Genomic DNA, 22,406 nt, shown 5'->3' with positions numbered 1-22,406 from the left:
TGACATTGCGACGCAATATGTCATACTCAATCGGTAAAGCAGGTTATCGCTCATACTGAGCACACGAAAATAGATCTTAAGGTACCGAACCTTTTCTTATCCCGACTGTACAAACATATGTCAGTCAATTCTATATAACAACATTCCACTTATCATTTAAACATCCACAAAAGAACCCTTCAAGAATACGAAAAGATAATAAAACTCAACATTTAAAGATGCCATTTTAAAAGCGTCTTAATACTTGACAGCCAAAAAAATACCTCACCATGACTAAAATGCAGCATCCATTGATGCATTTCTATTTATAGAAATGTAACGTTTGTATGGAAGACAGCAATGGATGATACATTTCGGTGAAACGCCCTTTTTACTTAAAACGTCTTAACATTTACTCGAAGTGTAGCAGGTGGTAAGAACAGCAACGTGCAAGTAAAATATACACCTTATGTGTAATTTATTAGTTTTATTATTATTACATTTTTTTTATAAAATATGTAGACGGACGGCACGTGGGTGCCCTGATGATAAGTGGTCACCACCGCCCTTAGACATTGCTGCCGTAAGAAATTTTATTTAAAAACTTTTTTTTTTATTGCGAGATTTGGAGGTCCGTTTTGTACTTTTCTGTGTTGCGTGACAAACAAACACTCTAACATATCAGTTAGGACATTTACTTTCCGGTTTTTCATTGTGGAACATCCGACACGTGATGCAGATTTCCTCATGATGTTTGTAATTAATGTATTATGTATAGATTTTCTAATTGCAATCACCGTGAAAAGAGCCCTCGGCTAGTCCGCTTTATAAGAAAATTCGCAGACTGATATTTCTTCTAGAATTTATAAAAAAAGTCTAAGGTTAGGTTAAACTTTTCTTAGAATTTCTGTTAAATTATTAAATTCGGAGTAAAATGTAATTAATAATAAAAAAAACAATACAGCTCAAGGCACATATTTTTAATTATTTCTCTTTATAATTTTAACAATCAGATTCTTCTCAATTACTTTAACGATAATACTAACTAAAAACAACTAAGATTTGAGTTGTGCTTTCAAGAATTTAATTTGATAAAAAAAATATTAATTATAATAAAAGTCTAAGTTACACGAACGTGCAATAAAACTAAATCATAATTGACTTATCAGATCCATATTTAAAAAAATATATGTATATTCTATGTGTATATTTTAAATTGTCCGGTAGTGTATTAGAACCGGTGGCGTTGTATTGTTCGCACCTGACGGCTGAGTCCATTTTGAGCGTATTGTTACGAATTCCGCATGCCATGAGGTGAAGAGCGAAATTACTTTAAAATAATAACTGTTCACTGTATTCTCAGTGAAATACTTTCTTTCTCAGCTAAAAAAAAGATGTTTCCGCCCGGGATCGAACCGGGGACCTTGTGCGTGTGAAGCACACGTGATAACCGCTACACTACGGAAACGATGTTATCGAGACTGAAAAATAGATTAAAGTTGCACAACATAACTTATAAGTCATCTATTAACAGTGTTACTTATAAATGTTGTTTGTAGATAAACACTCATCTCTTTCTAAGACCATTGATATAGTATCTAAAAGAAAAAGACAACATAGTTCAACTAAAAACCCCCTTTTTTATTTGTTTAACGAGGAGGAAATGCATTTACGCATGCCGCCCGGTCGGGGGACCGGGATGCCCCGTGCCAGGGCACGCTAATGCTAATGCCCTGTCCTACCCACTAAAACCACCCTCGGGTTTCCACCAGGCCGCCGAGTGGTGAGGCCATGGGATCGTCAAGGGCATGCAACCGCGACCCCACCAGCGGTGGCCGCCGTAAGGCGGCTGAATATGCATGGAAAGCGCATCCAGTGCGCGCCTTCCCCCTCATCCTCCACGTGGGAATGTGGTGAACTCCCCCGAGTCCGCCACTGGAGGCTGGGCGTCAACCAAACTGACGCCCTGCGGCGGATAAGATGGTAGGCTCCGCCGCTGACCGCCGGTGTAAAACACCTGGGAGGCTCGAGTAGCGAGCCCTCCCACTCCCTCCTAGAGAACGAGAGCCACTCACATGGTCCGCCCTGACGCCGATCAGGGACGTAACAGGCGCAGCCCCGCGGCATCCCTCCCGTCAGTCTTAGCCGTGACCGACGAGCAAGCTCAAGCCGGCCCCGTTGCCCAGGGTACACCACGAGGAGGTGACTGACATGTACCCCAACTAAACGCCCCCTAAATAACATTTGTAAATTCGTTTTCAGCTTTATAATAAAATGACGATATCAGACAACTATCAGTATTAACATGTAAATTAAAGAGTATCATTATCATATCATAGAGCCTTTTAATATCGTACTGCTGAGCAAAGGGTTACTCTTCTCTTCTGGGAAGGATTTAGAGGATATATCACGTTTCTAATGCAGGTTGAAGAATTGGAATGTACTTCGTGATGTACATATGACTCTGTTTAAATTTTGAATAACATCAAATAACATGTGCGTTGAGTTTATCTAATATGACCAAATTTATTATAGCTCCTAATATGACTTGGATCGATAAACGTATAATGAGGATCGAACATTGAGATGACGGTTAAATGTTTGACCCCAAGTGCCCCAACAAAATGAAGAAGTCAAGACAGGACGGGATAGGATATAAAATAAAACGAGGCAGGAAAAAGCATTCTAGATAACTACAGAAGAAAATTCAGTAATAATGTCTCAAGACATTTTTTTTTCTACTGATCATTAATGTATTCGAAATATATAAAAGTTATACGACAGTCGATATGTTTTTTGATCTTCCAGTATAACAGATCGTATATCGATCCTAATTGGTTCTAGAATGAAATGTAATGATTTCCAGTTTTTCTCGATCTATTGCCAAAATTACTTTTAACACAAAAACATTATGCGAGGGAGTTATTTTTAGTTGGTCCTGATATTTATTAGTCGTATACTTTAGTTGATATTAATAAAATCAAAACAATATTTTTCGAGATTTTTCGCCTTCTATATCGAGTTGGACACCGCGAGGGTATAAAAAACTGAGTTACCGTGGGACACCCGGTTGAAACAAAGTTGTATTCGCAATAATAAAAAATAAAATTAAATAATATCTTATAACACCGTATATAATAGAGAAAGATAGAGAGGAAGAGGTCACTTTCCTTTCGTGACCATTTCTGCCATTCCGTTCTAAGCCGCTCAAAAGAACTTCGTTCCAATAATAACTACTTTTATTGATGGTTAGTTTTTTTATGATATCGGTAGGAGGACAAGCAAATGGGCCACCTGATGTTACCATCTACATACTACTTACGTAGTCACCACCGCCCATAGACTATGGCGCTGTAAGAAATATCAACCATTCCTTACATCACCAATGCGCCTCGGGAACTAAGATGTTATGTCCCTTGTGCGTGTAGTTACGCTCACTCCCCCTTCAAAACGAAACACAACAATACTGAGTACTGCTGTTTGGCGGTAGAATATCTGGTGAGTGGGTGGTACCTACCCACTTCTAAAAGCCCTACCACCAAGAAAAAGGTGTTATCAATGTGTAAAAAAGTAAAAAAAAACACTAAGCATTTTATTCGATGCTAATCAAGTAAACGAGGACTAATATAGACCTGAATTGTGTACAATTACCTATTAATCTTTCCTTAAATTTTACGTAAAACGTTAATTCGCTTAACGATTAGTCGACGTTTGACGTAAAGGCAAATACGTTGACACCGTGTCGGTTCCGAGGGAGCCGCCTTTGATCTATAAATTTAGAAACAAATATGCTTATAAATACAATCAAGTCTACAAAAAAGTTTCTTTCGTTAATTGATAGCAATTTTAACGTTAACCTTCTAAAGTAATTAATTGTGACCTTTCATCGCTGTGGTGTGGTTTCAAATTTAGAAAATAATAACTTTTGTGAAGTGTCCATTAATTTTTAATAATTTAAGTGTTGCTAGATTTCAATTTTATTCTTATAAATGCGTGGTTTTGAAGTAAATATAACTTATGGAAACCAGCTCGTTCTAATACATGCTCTGTTAAAACACTAAAAAATGGTATAATATCGGTTCAAGCCTTAGTACCTTAATATGTCCAGTTAATTAGGTAAGAAGCAATTAATTACTTGTGTGAAGATTCAACAGAAACCCGAAGTTATCGACAAATCCTAAAGGATTTGTAAGCTGCCACGAAGGTACGGAAATACCAGTAATTGAAGTTACGTGTTCTGGATTGGAGAACATGGCAAGCATTCCGTATGACTTTAGCCAGGTAGATAACGACACATGTAAAGTGGCTAGCAGAGGATGGAAATAGAGAACAGAAGATGGAACTCCGTGGCTTGCCAATAGACGAGAACAGGATTACAATGATGATGATCCCGAAAATAGAGTGACTACATTTACTTGATTAGGTTTTTCATTTCATGATTATAATAAAATAGCTTTTGTAAGGTGCTTCAAACTCAAGTTTCAACGCAGCATTAATTAAGACAATAATTGTGAATATTAAAATACAAATTGTAAATTATTATGCCTCTATATCAATAGGTGTGCGAAATTTAGTTTATTTTAAAGTAGAAATTTTGTGTGTTTCTTGCCCTTCGTTGGAGGTTACTTTCGAAATGCCGATAGAGTTGAAATATTGACTATTTAAAACTGCCTTATTGTAGATTTCACTTGAGTTAATACATTTGACTTGATTTAATGTCCCACATCCACCAACCCGCTTTGGACCAGCGTGGTGGAATATGCTCAAAACCTTCTCCTTAAAGGGACAGGAGGTCTTAGCCCAGCAGTGGGAAATTTACAGGCTGTTAAAGTTAAATAAAGTAAAGTAATGTCCCACTAAGCCAAATGTTACTTAACCTCGTGAGAAAAATCTCTAGAACTTTTTCCTTGGTATGTGGCAATATCAAATCAGTAGGTTTCCTTGACATTTTTCTTTAGAGAGTACGTAATGAATTATAAACACAAATTTACCACATGAAAACTCAATAACGTTTGCTCAGATTTCAATCTTCGATTAAGATTCACATGTTCTGGGCCATTTTGACTCTTTTATATGATATTACGCTTATATTTTAAGGATGTAGCTTGTTCGATAGTCAAAGCTGACTTTAGCAAACAAATTAATTACCAAGTGCACTTAGCATTCTATCAATCTATCGTAAACAAGCGATTGTTTAAAATTTAGTCGTTTAGTATTCACTTTGTTAGTCAATTCTTTGTCAGTGCTCTCGATTTGGAGTAGCTTTAATATTTAATCTATTCTGTTTTTAGAGAACAGGTTTTTCGACTGTCTCGTTGGTAGTAGCTACTCGGTTCAGTTCCAGGGCTGACAAAAACTTATTGGGTTTTTCTGTAGAAAAATTCTCAGTACCAGCCTGAATTCTGGAAGTTGGAAGTTGGTATCGGATTATGAGTAAGAGAATAGAGAGCACATCTGTGCTTGCGCGTTTATTTCCTGCATAGTTGGCTGGTCTCGCTTGAGATTTGAACAGTTACGGCGGCCCGTCTTAACTGAAATTGTTCAGGACATCACCATCATTTGTTTAAATAAATAAATATTGGACAACATCACATACATTACTCTGATCCCAATGTAAGTAGCTAAAGCACTTGTGTTATGGAAAATCAGAAGTAACGACCGTAGCACAAACACCCAGATCCGAGACAAGATAGAAAACTAATGAACAGCCGGGAATCGGACCCGGGACCTCGGAGTGGCATACCAATGAAAACTGGTGTACACACTAGTCGAGCACGGAGGTCGTCGAATATCGTCGTATAATTTATAGCCTTTTCTATATAAAGGTGATAAGAAAATTATGACAATATTTAATTTTGTCTGTTTTATAATACAGGTAAGGATTTTATGTGGTCACCACAGCTCGTACACATTGGCACGGTAAGCAATTTTAACTATTTTAACTTTTCATACATCCTACATTAGGAAGGGATATGTTATATTGTGCCTATAGTTACACTGGGTCACTAACCTTCAAACCAGAACACAACAATACTAAGAATTACTTTTTGGCGGTAGATTATCTTTATACTTTATAATTACAATATTTATACTAAGAGAAAAATAAATAAATATGGAGCAAAGTTAATAAAAACATACGAATTCCGATATTAAAATGAATTTATATTTATTTTTATTTTTCTAATATATAGCAACGAAGTAAACATTGCCAGTGGTTACACGCGTCACTTGGCCACCACTGAATTTTTATGTGCTTCTATTTTGTTTATAATTCATCTCGTTGTTAAGGAAAAAAAAAATTGGGTTAAGGAAAAAATTGTTAGGAAGCCTGCCTGTGCCTTATATAAAAAAATCTGCCACATTTGTATCCGTGTAACCGGCAACCCGCATTGGAGCAGCGTGGTGGAATTAGCTCCATTTACTTTCGCCTCAAACGGAGGCCTTTTGCCAGGCGATAACTTGAACATAGGCAAATGTAGTTAAAGCTTGCATTATACTTTCATTAGTTAGGTTGTTATAAGAAATCAAGTTAAAAAAGGGCACGAATGCTTCCAGGTGATTTAATGAAAATTTCTACCTGTAAAACAAAGACCCCCGCCGCATCTGTCTCTCTGTATGTCTGTCTGAACGCAATAAACTACCTAATGGATTTTCATATGTATTTCGTCAATGGACGAAGCTATTCATGATGAAGTTTAAAGTGTACAGTGTTCTGTAAAGTTTTATGTGAATTGACTGAAATATGAGGATGATTTTTGAAGATGTCGGAGTTATATGTAATAGTACATACCTCCAGCTTCCAGATTTCGGGCTATTATTGAGAATTTTTCGATAGAAAAAAATCAATAACTTTTTACCTGGGTATTTGAACCAGAACCTCTGGATATGTGGCCTCACGTATAGCCACTAGACTAACGAGGCAGTTAAGTCGGATTTGTATGTACTATGTATGAGTATATAAAAGCACCTAATTTAATGCTTGAAATTAAACTTTTTTACAGGGAGTTCTTTTCACTACAGAATATTATAATTGGAAAAAGTTCTAATCTATTAAAAGATGAAACAGTTTCGATAATAAATCACGCAACATTGCAACCATATCAAATTTAACGACTTAATATTTTATACATATGTCATCCCTTTAAATATTTATTATTATTATGACAATTTCGACTAACCCGTCTTACTACATAACGCGTATAAATGCCCTCGAAACATATAAATTCGGTGATATTATACCAATAACAATAAACGAGATCAAATGGTAGCACTTGTTCGGTACAAATGTTTGTCGTATATCATTTGAAATTAATATCACTCGTTACGATTTCATTAAACAACTTGTTATTCAAATGCTGAAAATATATTTATTTTGAACGTATTTTGGATTATGAAATATTAGATTAGAGTATGAATTATCAATCGCGTTTGGGGGGCTGTAGCCATAAATTTAGAGTAGACTAGATACCACAAGCCGTCCGACTATGCGTACCCGAAAATTGAGCTATGCACAGATGTGTGTAATGTTGTCATTATAAATTGTAAAAACTCTTCTGCTGTAGTAAATCGATTCGATGGAGGTATTACCTACCTTAAATAAGTAAGTTTGTTGATCAAATAGTTGTACTTACTTTTAATTTATTTTATAATGTTCCAGTAGGGATGGGGTGACGTGGACTGTCGAATGAGATGAGCCGACTGTTAGGGCGTCACGGAAGCGAAAGTGATCCTGTGGCGCCCACCGAAATGACGGAGTGGGTACCATTGGTTTTTTAGTGGGTGTACTAGGGTCGTTCTAAGCACCGATGAGTCCCACTCCCCATGAAACATGGGGAAAACGCGTAATGCGTTTTTCCAGTCAGTTAAAAAGGGGATGGGCCATCGTAGGTATAAAAAAGATACGCTTGATTTTCATACTTTCTAATGAACCTGCGGTATCAAACTTGCTCTAAATCTATGGGTGTTTCTTTTTCTATTTCTTTTTTAGTTAAGACGTAAAAACGTAACGAACAAATAAACAAACACATTATTGTATTTATAACATCAATTAGGCTTAGTATCCCTAATTTCCCATTGGTTACAATACTTCAATCTTAACCGATGATTCTCAGTTCATGCCCAGGGCAAACGCCACTGAAAAAATTTGCTTAATTTGCATTTAAAATTCATCTCGAGCTCGGCGGTAATAAAAAACATCGTGAGGAAACCTGCACGTGGTGGATGAGAATCTGCCACGTATATCTACCGACACGCAATGGAGTAGCGTGTTGGAGTGAGCTCCGAACCTTCTCCTCGAAAAGGAAGAAGAGACTTTTCCCCGCTGTGGGACATTAAAAGGCTGTAAAGTAAAGTAGCTTTAGGATGAGTATAGAACAAGGACGATTTGGTCCAGTTTTCTATAGGACTTTTCTACAACAAAATACCGCAGATATTTTTAACTTTGCTGATTCATAAATTCAAATAATTTGTTAAAATACATTAATAAAAAAGCAAATGATAAAAAAATGTGGAACTAATACTTGTTGACTATAGGCAGGATATATTATATACATATATAATTGTATTTAACTAACATCTTAAATGTTGAAAAAAAAAACTTGAATTTCTTGCCGGTTCTTGTTTGTAGGATCTACATTCTCAACTGGTGGTAGCTTCATTTAATAAAGTTTATAAAATGACGATTCAAATGTGCTTGTAAAAGCCTACTTGAATAAAGTATATTTTAATTTTGATTTTGTATGGTTACAGATTAGAATAGGCTTATGCGTAATGCCTATGGCTTAAAATACGACCAAGCGTTGCAAAGTAATATGCTCGTCTAGTAACTAGCTCATAAACTCAAACTCAAACTCAAATTCCTTTATTCAACATAGAAGCATTACACTTTCTGATTGATGGTCAAATTAAATACTACCACCGGTTCGGAAAAAGGAACTCTCTGACCTGAGAAGAACCGGCGAAAGAAACTCAGCGGGTCTTTTTTTTTTGTCAAATTAATTACATACATAATTGTATATGAATAGAAACAGCCAGGAGGCGATCGTTTCATTCCCAAGGTGTGCTATCAAACATAAACTCACTAATTATATAGTAACCTTTAGCACACAAGCGTTCCTTAACAATTTTTTTAAATTTGGCAACAGAAGCATTTTGAACGCTTTCTGGGATCCTGTTGTAGAAGCGTATACATTGCCCCACAAAAGAGTTACTGACTCTATGTAGTCGAGTAACAGGAGTAACAAGATTGTGTTTGTTCCTTGTACCAATGGTATGAGAATCACATTATCTCATATGGCTTCAGAAACTGACGTACTAGGTTCGGGTTTTAAAATCAAAATCGCCATTATAATCATATTATTTGAACAAAAGTTTTGTTTACAATCGAACTCCAAAACTATTGAACTGATTTTGGCTAAAACTTCGTTACTTAAGATATTATGCCAAATGTGTCTGTTTTTATAGTTTAGTTTACACAACCGCACGACCACACAACAATACGAATTCTTATTGTTTGGGGGTAAAATATTTGATGTGTGGTACTCAGGGGCTTGCACATAGCCCTACCACGAGTTTTAATTAAAAGTTTTATTTTACACAATAACAATTTGATCGTTTGTAATGTTTTTTTTTTTTTAATTTATTAAAGTATATAATTATATATAAATTTAATAATATCAATTTAATTCATATAACGATTAACTTTCGCCCCACCGGACTAATTAATAATTCAATTAACGATACACCTATTTATTGTTATAATTTATGTTAAACACCGGTTCAATCCGGTTGTAACTCACGTTATTATCCGGTTTAATGCAGTTACAACCGGTTAGTGATGTCCCCTACGGCTCAATATGCTCTGTTATTAATTTGCGTTGCTTTGATTAAGGGTTAATTAATATTTCGTAATTATTTAGTTATTTATGAGATTATTTATATTTTGATGAGTTTAGATTATTAAACGCCACTGGCTTGAAACTGGATAAGCTAAATGTACTTGTATTTGTACAGACATTTGTGCACAATAATATGATGACCTGCGTAGTTGGCTTGAGATCATCATCATCATCTTTGAATTATCTGACTGAGTTATATTTACTTGGTGGTAGGGCTTTGTGCAAGCTCGTCTGGGTAGGTACCACACACTTATCAGATATTCTACCGCTAAACAACAGTACTCAGCATTGTTGTGTTCCGGTTTGAAGGGTGAGTGAGCCAGTGTACAAGGGACATAATATCTTAGTTCCCAAGGTTGATGGCGCATTGGCGATGTAAGGAATGGTTGGATGAATGAATTTTGGTTGAATGAATGATGATGAAATGAATGAGGTTAATGTTGGTTGGAAAGGCACCATCAGGTGGCCCATATGCTCGACTGCCAAACTATGCCATATAAAAAAGTACTTTGCGGTATCTGGATTTTATTTTCAGTAACAACGTCGACATTTCAGAATTCCAAATTTAATTGTTTTCAGTTTTTATTTTTTATTTGTGGCTTCTTTATTGTGAGTCAGTCGTCATTCTCGAAAGGATGTCATTAACCATAGAAGGATTTTGGATAGTGTAAATTGTTTTCAACCAGTCTATCCATGATCTGTCCGTCTGTCTCTATGGTCTATAGGTTTAAATGTATATCTGGAATAAACCAGTTTTAAATTTTAAAAATGCACTTACCCATATATTTTTCATTACGAATAAAAATGCATTTACTTTTATCGTTGTAAAAGTTTAATTGAAGTCGTAATTTAAGTAAAGTAGCATTGTAATTTATGCGGAATAGTTCTTAAGTTATATAACTATGGTATTGCTCTTAAATTATACACGAAAAAATGTATAAAATTATTATTAAGAGAGTTGTAATTTGGTTCAGTTCGTATATGTTATGTATATATAGCGTTACGGCTTTGACCCTTCCTCCCTCTCCCCATGTGGTACGTGGGACTCGCCGGTGCCCAGGATGCCAAGCGCGCTCAAGTACAGCAATATATATCGTATCTAGTAAAAACCACGGGTAGCCTCCGCCTCTTCGGCGGGTTTCTACCGTGACGCTCTGACGGTCGGCTCTCCTATGCGGGCCAAGGCGGGATTCCTGCGGTACTGAGGTTCGCGTAGTACTTTTTGCTCCTTCCATAGTTATCGCCATAGTCACCACCAGGTTATATCTCTAGGGTCCCCACGAAGCATACTCAGTCAGGTGTGGAACGCCGTGTCCTCTAGGGCACTACCGTCGTAACAGGAGGGTGACACTTCCTGAAATATCCGCATCCAGTAAGTTCCTACGTCACCATGAACGTGAAAATTAGATTAGTTCATAGGCTTGATTAACTTGACCTATGTATTTACAAATTTAAATGTCATGTGAAAAAACATTGATGGATATGGCATATTACTCTATTGAATGTTTGTTGATTTTCATATATGACGGCGCATGGTGCGCCATCTTGTTTATGTGCGGCAGCCATCTTGGATCGACAGTTACATTCAAGATTTCCCGCGCACCACGTATGCGACGAATCGTTAATTTCCAACATTATCTTTATTCTTTTGTAATAGATTCAGTGATTTATGTGTGTTTGTGTATATGATTTATTAACGAATCGATATTGTGATTGTGAATATATCTGTGTAATTGATTTGTTTAATAAAAAACTTACTGAATTTGTGAATCGTTCATATAGAAAATCGTTTGAATATACGCCCACTTGTCTTGAATAATCCTGATATTGCCAATAAAATGTCTATATATATAAGTTTTATTGTATTTGATTGACATAATATATGTGATTAAAATGGTATAAATGTATAATTGACAATAGCATTGATCACTTGGATAAAATCATTCTTGGGGCAAGGTATCCGCTTCTATAATAAAATTCCGCAGACATTGTTAACTTTGCCGTTTCATAGATTAAAGTCATTTGTAAAAAAATTCATTGGTAAAGAAGGCATAATATTTGATACAAGATTATATTGATGATAAAAAAGCGTGGAGTTAATGCTTGTTGACTTCCAGGCAGGAGACATAACATACATATATAATTGTATTTAACTAACATGACTGTGTTTTTAGATGTTGAAAAAGAGTAACTACTGAGTTGCCGGTACTTCTCGGTGGAATCTACATTCCGAACCGGTGGTAGCTTTACTTTAAATAGTTTGTTAAACGACGATTCAAAAGTGCTTGTAAAAGCCTACTTGAATAATATTTTGATTTTATTTATTTATTTATTTATTTAAATTTGGTGGAAACTAGACTGAATGTAGAGGTTCTTCTCGGTTCAACATTCGGAACCGTTCGTAATTTTACATAAAATTCAATACTGACTAATAACATGACGATTCGAGAGTGCTTTTATGAGCTTATTTGAATATACGATTATTGATTTTGATTGTTTATTACTCGACCTCCCTACAAATGAGTTTAATGTTGTAAGGGTTCATGTGTGCCAGTTATTTTATACCATCATAACTATTAAACTTCTAAATAGATTTGGATCTATATGGTATGTATGTATGGTATGTATGTATATCATCCCCAGTATCATTGACTGTTTTCCTTTTTTAAATATCTTATAGGCGAACGAACAAATAGGTTGGCTGTATGTAAGAGCCGAGATGAGGGTTCAAACCCAGGCAAGCACCACTGAACTTTTCATGTGCTTACTTTGTGCTTATAATTCATCTCGTGCTCGGCGGTGAAGGAAAACATCGTGAGGAAACCTGCATTCTGCCACATGTGTGTTCCACTAATCCGCGTTGGAGCAGCGTGGTGGAATATGCTCCAAAACTTCTCCTCAGGGGAGAGGAGGCTTTAGCCCAGCAGTGAGAAATTTACGGGCTGCTAATGATGGTGGTCATTACCGCTAATAGAGATTAGCGCTGTAGTGTGGGGCGTTGTGCAAGCTCATCCAGGGAAGTACCACCCACTCTTTATATGTTCTACCGTAAAGCAGCAATCCATCCAGTATTGTTGTGTTCCGGTTTGAAGGACGAGTTAGCCAGTGTAACATGCACAAGACTAACCAAATGTTTAATCATTAACATTAGTTCTTAAAAATTTAGTGATAATTAATCGTGTCAAAATAGAATTGTACCACAATTTTTTTTTTTATTTTAAAGACAGTTTCAGTAAATAACACTATCTAAATTAAATAAACAAGGCCAAGTAAGAAAAAAAAAAGATTTTATCGCATGCAATTAACCATTCCCTCCAGGGAAATCCCCTAAATGGTACATTAATTAATGGCCCAGTTAATGGGTCGTCCGCCATCTTGCCAGACCTCATAAATTTATTAATTAACTCGGAAGAAGTGTTTCAACAATGCTTTTCCTGTTATCTTCATTTTGGGTAATTTTAGTGACTATCCTACCCCTAAAAGCCGAGATGGCCCAGTGGGTAGAACGCGTGCATCTTAACCAATGATTTCAGGTTCAAACCCAGGCAATCACCACTGAATGTTCATGTGCTTAATTTGTGTTTATAATTCATCTCGTGCTCAGCGGTGAAGGAAAACATTGTGAGGAAACCTGCATGTGTCTAATTTCAACGAAATTCTGCTACATGTGTATTCCACCAATCCGCATTGGAGCAGCGTGGTGGAATATACTCCAAACCTTCTCCTCAAAGGGAGAGGAGGCCTTAGCCCAGCAGTGGAAAATTTACAGGCTGCTAATGTAATAAAATAAAAATCCTACCCCTTAAGATATTACCATAAAATAGCCCTTATAGCGCATCGGTGAAAATGTCCGGTTGGCGTTCAATGTAATGACTTCACTGTGTTACAAGCACAATTACCATGTTTTAGATAGTGTGATTTGCGACTAATTGACGGATTAATTAATTGTTTATACTTACAGCGTCAGATTCTACAGGTGAAGTGTCATCTCTAGTAATTTTCTTTGCCTGGTCTTGTAATAGTCAAATAAAAAAAAAACATTAGTTAAACAAATTATACGTAAGTTCAATATTTATATATAGAAGTACTCTGCGCGGTTTCATCCACGTTTAACCTCTTTACTCTGATCTCGTGTGTCACAATGTAAAAATATATAACCTACAACCTTCAGCAAGAAAAGTTTATACAAATCCGACTTTTAGTTCCAGAGATTTGCTCAATTAAACAAACTAGCCAGCGTTATTATATTAGGAGAGATAATTAGTTGTCGCCCGCGGTTTCACTCCCTTTCTAGGGGCTGGTAGTCAGGTTGTATGCATAAAAAAGACTATGCCATTTCTTGAAGTTCAACTAAATTTCATTAAATTCCATTCAGTGGTTTGGCCTTGAAAGAGCAATAGACAGACAGAGTTACTACATTTATAATATTCGTATAGATATATTATTATTTAATTTTTTTTATGGCATTGGTTGGCGGACGAGCCATATAGGCCACCTGATGGTAAGTAGTCACCACCGCCCATAGACAAAGGCGCTGTAAGAAATATTAACCATTCCTTACATCACCTATGCGCCACCAACCTTGGGAACTAACATGTTATGTCCCTTGTGCCTGTGATTACACTGGCTCACTCACCCTTCTAACCGGAACACAACAATACAGAGTACTGTTATTTGGCGGTAGAATATCTGATGAGTGGGTGGTACCTACCCAGACGGGCTTGCACAAAGCCCTACCACCAAGTAAAATTATTAATTTTATATTACAATATAAATAACAGAGAAGTAAAAACTAAACATATATATTATTAAACAGTTTTGTATAGTTTAATATAAGATGTGTAACGGAAATGAGAGATCTTATCTCATAAACGAGATACAGTTCTTAGATCCGATCTTAAGCTTACGACGGCAAGTTCTTGTATGTATAAAAATATAATTAAAACAATTTGTGCATTTGATGCTGTTGTAATGGATGTCTGTTTCCGAAGATTAATTTGAAAAGTTTATTTGTATTAAAAAGAGACTGTGGTGGTTTTAACAATGGCCAACGTCCAATCACAAAGGGGAGTCACACTTTTGAAGATAGTTTTGAAGTTTAAATATAAAAAGTAGTCCTGAAATTAGCACGCAAACACACAGACAAGCTGTTCAACTTTATATAATAATATAGTTAGGATTTGTCAAAATATATTAAGGACGCTAGGCGGTAAGGCTTTGTACGTACCCTGGTTAAGTACCACCTTCTCATCTCATATTCTACCGTGGAACAGCAATACTGAGTGTTTTGTTCTGGTTTAACCTGCCTGATCATTCACTCTGACTGAACCAGTTTAACTATAGGCACAAGGGACGTAAGATCTTAGTTCCCAATATTATAAGAAAAGTTATGTCGGAGTATTGTTGATGTGAGGAATGATACATGAATATTTCTTACAGTACCAAAGACTACAGATAGTGGTGACTGATTCACTTATACGATGAAATAAAATTGAGTAAGCAATAAGTTATTTGAAACATCCCTTGTACCCCCTTTGCCAATCATACAAAGTTAAAATTACTATTGATGGTAAGATTTTATAAAATTAAATGGATAATAAAATCTCCATAGCTCTCAAGCATAAATTCAGTTTTAAAACATTAATAATGTCGTTAAGAGAAGTTCAGATTATCTCTTGATTCTACGACACCAACAGATACGTTGTCTTAAATAAAGAAACTACTCACTCCAATTAAAGATTCGAGTGGCTAATAAAATTATTTTGGTGGTATTGGACGCTCTTTTCCAATACTTATTAATTTAGTGAGTACTAGCTGAACCCGCGGCTTTACCCGAGAGATTTTTGTAAAGCTTTACCTATAGCACACAAACCGTCAAACCACATTTTTCCCCCTCGAGGGGTGAATTCAAAAAGTAGCCTTAACTGGATCTCAAACTATCATTAGCAGCCTGTAAATTTCCCACAGGGGCTAAGGCCTCCTCTCCATTTGAGGAGAAGGTCTGGAGCATATTCCACCACGCTGCTCCAATGCGGGTTGGTGGAATACACATGTGGCAGAATTTCGTTGAAATTAGACACATGCAGGTTTCCTCACGATGTTTTCCTTCACCGCTAAGCACGAGATGAATTATAAACACAAATAAAGCACATGAAAATTCAGTGGTGCCTGCCTGGTTTTTAACCCGAAAACATCGGTTAAGATGCACGCGTTCTAACCACTGGGCCATCTCGGCTTAAACTATCTCCATACCAAATTTCATCTAAATCGGTTGATTGATATAAACGTGAAGAGGTAATAGGCAGAGTTAATTTCACATTTATAATATTAGTACAGATAATTATTCATTTAAAGAAAAGAATATCGGATTCGAAAAGAACCAAGAAGAACCAAACGAATTCCTTTACAAGGTCATCCAGTGCAGGGTTGTTACCAGACTATGCCTTGAAACTTGAACCACTGTGGCCTCCAAATGACATCTACCTTGAAGAGACTCGTATGAAGTCATACTCTGGATCAGAATGAAGCCAGTATCATAACACGATCAAAGCCAGCACAGTCGGCGCAGTAAGTCACACTATATTGAAATTCTGAACTATATACACACTTCACAAAAAATCTTGTCAGCGCGATTCAGAACTTCCTTCTACAAGCACTGGATTAAATAATACATTTAGTAAGCCTATATATAATACAGTCATATGCTTCTAAGTATAATTACCACAGTATTTTAGTATTTTTTGTTCAATTATAGAATATCATATGTGCATTTATCTAGTCCAAATCAAAAGCGACTTTAATTATAAGTATTTAAAGACACTTTTGGATTGTAACAAGTCCGCCATGACAGTTATACGAGAAGCAAACGTCAGGAATGTGGTGTGTAAACTATTTCCAGAAGAACCGTCGAGAAAGACGATAGTTACTTAAGATAATTTTCATTAATTTTTGTCAATTACAAATAGCTTGCGTAAAATCAAAATTACTTTGTTTTTAAATTTAAAATAGGAAGGTAGGTTGTCTGGCAAACAGACCACACGATGGTAAGACTTCACCAATGGCTATAGTCATTGGCTTTCTGATAACCATCCTTATATCGGAATCCCTTTGCCAATCTCGGAACATAAGATTGATAACACTAAGTATTCCTGTTTCGCGGTAAAATATGAAATAAAGGGCTTATACTTACCTAGAAGCCCTTTAGGCTTTGTGCAAGCTATTGAAAGTGGAAAAAATATATAGTATTATTATCATTATTAAACGGAAAATAATAAGGGGTGTTTCTTAATCGCAGCGCAATTAAAACAGTATTAACAAACAGCCTATTCGAGTGGGCTACGTTTATGTCGACACTTGAGCCTTATTTTAGCTCCTACGTATTTTACTACGACGATCTCCGTGGTCGAGTAGTGTATACACTGGTTTTCATGGGTACGCCACTCCGAGGTCCCGGGTACGATTCCCGGCCGAGTCGATGTAGAGAAAGTTCATTAGTTTTCTATGTTGTCTTGGGTCTGGGTGTTTGTGGTACCGTCGTTACTTCTGATTTTCCATAACACAAGTGCTTTAGCTACTTACATTGGGATCAGAGTAATGTATGTGATGTTGTCCAATTATTTATTTAATTTAATTTGACACATTTTCGTTAAGATTGGCCATACCCGAAATCAGTTATGGGGCAAACTCTACTAACGAGTTATCGTATTTGAATCGAAACGGAATCGTCGCCATTTCGTGTTATGTATTCTATTCGCGATGGTAACCACTTGCCATAAGATCAATTTTCCCGTTCGCCTACTAATATTACAAAAAAGACCGATATTTTAAACTTACCGATTCATAAATTAAAATACATTCATAAAAAAAAGTATATTATGCAACGCAAGATGATAAACAAGCGTGGAGCTAATACTTGTTGACTTTCAGACAGGATATTATAAAAATTAAATAAATTTAACTTGACTCACTTTATTTTAAATGTTGATAAAGAGTAGCAACTGAGTTTCTTGCCGGTTCTTCTCGGTAGAGTCTACATTCCGAACAGGTGGTAGCTTTGCTTAATATAGTTCTGTGAAATGACTTTTCAAAAATTCTAGTAAAAACCTATTTATGATTTGATCCAGTTGTGATCCGTTTAAGTTGGATCGAAATAGAATCGGAATAGTATCGTAACCGTTAAAAAATGGTGACATTGGCCCGATATGGACTGTATATACTACTAGCTGTGCCCGCGACTTCGTGCGCGTTTGACAAATAGTTACTGTTGTAGCCAAGTTATTCCTTATTACATTAGCTATCTGCCAATGAAAGTCCTGTCAAAATCGGTCCAGCCGTTCCAGAGATTAGCCGGAACAAGCAGACAGACAGACAAAATTGTAAAAAAAAATGTTATTTTGGTATATGTACCGTGTAAAGATACAAATGCATTTAGTAAAAAGCGGTTATTTTAATATTACAAACAGACACTCCAATTTTATTACATGTATAGATATGAGCTTTTGTTTACGATTTATTGTTCGAATAAAAATTTGAATCCTATCTTCCTACACTTTCCAAATCTACTTTCGGTTTACAGTTTGGAATCCGAATTATAATATTCGTATTGATAGCCTCTAAATAAATAAAATAAAGAAAATTAATGAAATGCATAATTAACTTGAACTCATTGAAATCCAAGTTTAATATAAAACTTAAGCGAGTTATATCACATTCATGTTATGGAACTTGAACGTATAGGGAACCTGTTTACAAAAATGTAACAAAATCAAAACACGATTACACTTCCGTAGCCCGAATATACTTTATATTATACATATATATATGTGGGTATCACATCTGTTCGTCTTCTACACCTGCGGCTATCGACCTGTCACTTTTTACTCCTAAACCGGTCGTAATGACGCGATGGATGGTGTCATGCAACAATCATTGCAAGTTAATTTTAATATTTTTCAAATACAATTCTAATTTTACACCATCATGGAATATTCGCTGATGGTTTAGTAGAAATATACTTTTAACTGAAAGTTGTGGGTTCAAATAAATCAACAGTGAAGTAAAGCTTATGATTGAAAATATGTAACGATCGTTGTTTGACGGAATCCCGTTTGGATTATCAGATTCAACAGTGCTTGGAAGATTCAAATTCAAATATCTCTATTCGACATAGACGCATTGCAGTTTCTTATACATAGACAAAATTCCACCTCCGTTTCAGTAAGGAACACCTCAGACCTGAAAGAAACTCCAAGATACATATATAATGAGATGTGTGTATAAATTAAGTCCAACGTACCCAGCCTGACTTCTTAGGTCTTGGTCGATAGATCGGTGCATTCATAAGCCATGACAGTCAATTTTACACATATACTTTTAAATTATATAGAACCTTTTTTGTAAATAGTTATCCTCTTTAGATATCACGATAATACAGTACTATACTAGTAATAAGTACAGAATCTTTTCATTATTAAAGTATGACAGTGTTATTACCTAAAAAACCACTTAATATAATTACTTGTTTTATATATATGTTTAAATTCAAAACAAAACATACAATAATAATAAATTATTACAAATCTGAATACCAATATTATAATTCGTATCGTGGGAAGAATTCAACGCTGGCACCCTCTCGCATAACGCTGTCCAGTAACTCGCTTCACCGGACGTAGGAAGGTTTTTTTTTTCGTTTTGTGACATCAATGCCTTGTCTATTCGTTATCTTTCTGATAGATAGTAAATACTATGGATGTATATTATTGTATATATATATATATATATATGTTTTAGCTTTTAACCTTTAGATGTTATCATTTATTTTTTTGTACTCATAATATATATTTATTACATAATATATATTGAACCCGAAATCATCGGTTAAGATGCACGCGTTCTAACCACTGGGCCATCTGGGCTCTCTATCTACTTGAATAAAGGATTTTTTTTTATTTCATTTCATTTGACTATACCAACGAGACTGTCAAATACTGGACCTAGTATTGGACGCCATTGATTCCGAACTTCGGCATTTATTTTTAGTACAACATGTGATTTAATTTGATCGAAACATACCTCTTAATTTATACCGAATGATTTCGTGTTATCGTTGAGTTGTATGAACTTTTAATTAAATTACATATAATTTATAACATCATTACACCGATATTGCAAATTAAGAAATCAATACAAAAATATTTTTATCTCAATTTATTTAAATATACGTTAATTGCTTATCTATATCTATACTAGTATTATATATATATATACCATTTTTTTCACTGGTAGAAATCTATATTATATAGGGTTAAAATTATTTTTATATTATATAATTTATTTATTAATAAATTGCACTCCTGCGAAGATGGGATGGGTCACAAGGATATTGTTGATTTAAATACGGACTAAGTAAATAAATGTTACTTAATACTATAAACATATTAAAGTAAAGGCTAACTACTGAACATCTTGCTAGTTCACCTGAATAAATTCGAATTGGTGCTAGCTTAAATCGATTAATATGTTTCTATTAAATATTGTGATTAATACTCATCAACAGTTTGGCTAATCCTTTAGCGTAAACAGTTTATTGTTGCGGTTTCCAAACCTGGGTAGAGTAGAAAAAAAAATTGCCGTCGAAATAATATCAGAAATTGTCGAAGCTGCTCTGGTCCAGAGCTTGATCAATTCGTCTTCCCATCTGTGTTATTAATAATATTTATACAAGTCACTAGTGTTTGTTGTATCGTGGGCAAAAGTATCGATATCGATAAAACTCTAGACACTGACAGCTTATATCCTGGTTGTGGTGTTTATTTTCAACGTAAATCAAAAATCTACTAACAATTCCAGAGATAGTACACTAGACACAATCGCTTAGTTATTGTTTTTCTTTAGATCCTATGAATAGGTAGACTGTTAAATTGGCCACCTGATACTATGGGGTCCACCATCGCCCCTAATCATTAACAAAGCACATTAACAGTGTAAGAATACATAACCATCTCTTAAAACCTTAATGTGTTACAAACTCTTTTCCCCGCCCGTGTCCCAATTTTTTTTTCATGGTATAGATTGGCGGACGAGCAAATGGACCACCCGACGGTAAGTGTTCACCACCGCCCATAAACAATGGCGCTGTAAGAAATAAAAATCATTCCTTACATCGCCAATGCGTGACCAACCTTGGGTACTAAGATGTTATGTCCTTTGTGTCTGTAGTTTCACTGGCTCACTCATCTTTGTAATCGGATCACAACAATACTGAGTACTGCTGTTTGGCGGTAAAATATTTGATGAGGTCCATGTCTTTTTAGGTCGTCCTCTTTCCCTCCCTCCCTCTACGTTAATGCGTCACCAATCTTGCAAATTAAGATTTTACGTTGAAGAACATTTGATGAGTACTTATTCAATCAGACTTGCACAAAGCCACGTACCACCTACCACTAAATAAATAACGGTGTTCATTTAAACATGAAAAGTAATTACAACATTTCTAAAAGACTAATTAAACTTTATTACGTAAACAAAACTCAAAATGTTTCAATTCAAAATCCATTGGCGGAGTAATAGTTTGGAATGCAATGCTTTTAAATAAACTCAAATGTGCATACGTTCTGTTTTTGGTGAAATATATTTCAAAACATACAAACGTTTTAATGTAACCTGTTTATTTATAAACTAGGGTTTTACTCGCGTACGGATGAAGTTAATCCGAATATTAAATTCAAGCCTGTCACGTCAGTAGTCTAAATTTAAAACAGGTGAAACTGAAAAGTACAGCTAATTTAATATATTACAATGTATTAAGACGTAAGACGATTTAGCTCAGTGATTATGGGACGATAGCTGCACATAAAGAATCGGTTATGGTCTCATTTTGAAGAGCTCCGGCTGTAGATGTGCAGAAAAAAGGGGATTCGTGATTGCAATTTACTAAATTGTTACGATTTAACAATGAATTAATTTTAGAGCGCGGTACTAAGGCTGTATAGGAAAAAGAAAAGAAAACGTTAACAAAATTAAAGTCAATGGTTTTCGACAAACTGCAATCAAACTGAACTAAGGTATTTTTCTTTTTTCTTTTTATACGAGCTCAGCTCATATAAAAAGCTCACCCGAGGAGGCTCACTTGATGGAAAGTGACTACCATCGTCCATGGACATCTGCAACACCGGGGGGCTTACAGATGCGTATACTATTTGATATTTAAAATTTAATTTAAAAGAGGTTTCATCATTTTGACGCCAAATGTAGACGAGTGACTTGCTGTTTACATTTAAATGAAATCAAAACAAAACCTGTCATAGGTTTAGAAATTCCTAAAAAATCTTTTGAATAAAAGAGAAGTTTCGCGGGAGATCCACTAGTTAAATATGTATTCATATTATATACTAAAAACTTCGTCAAACGTTGCTTTTTCTGGGATAAATTTTATGTATATTTGTTTAGTCGTTTTTTTTTTAAGTTCGTCTAATATTTCGTATCAATGTATCTCTGAGAGTTTTTAAGACTATTAACGAATTTCTTGTA

General features: G+C 35.4%; 1 non-coding gene across 1 annotated transcript; it reads right to left on the bottom strand.

The window, feature by feature from the left end:
• Positions 1–1,374: 1,374 nt before the first annotated feature.
• On the bottom strand, positions 1,375–1,447 carry Trnav-cac (transfer RNA valine (anticodon CAC)). Its single transcript has one exon. It is a non-coding gene; the product is annotated as a tRNA-Val (tRNA).
• Between the last annotated feature and the right edge of the window lie 20,959 nt (positions 1,448–22,406).

This window comes from Vanessa tameamea, chromosome 27, assembly GCF_037043105.1.
Source record: "Vanessa tameamea isolate UH-Manoa-2023 chromosome 27, ilVanTame1 primary haplotype, whole genome shotgun sequence".
Taxonomy (NCBI): Eukaryota; Metazoa; Arthropoda; class Insecta; order Lepidoptera; family Nymphalidae; genus Vanessa; species Vanessa tameamea.
This window is presented reverse-complemented; position numbering and strand designations above follow the sequence as displayed.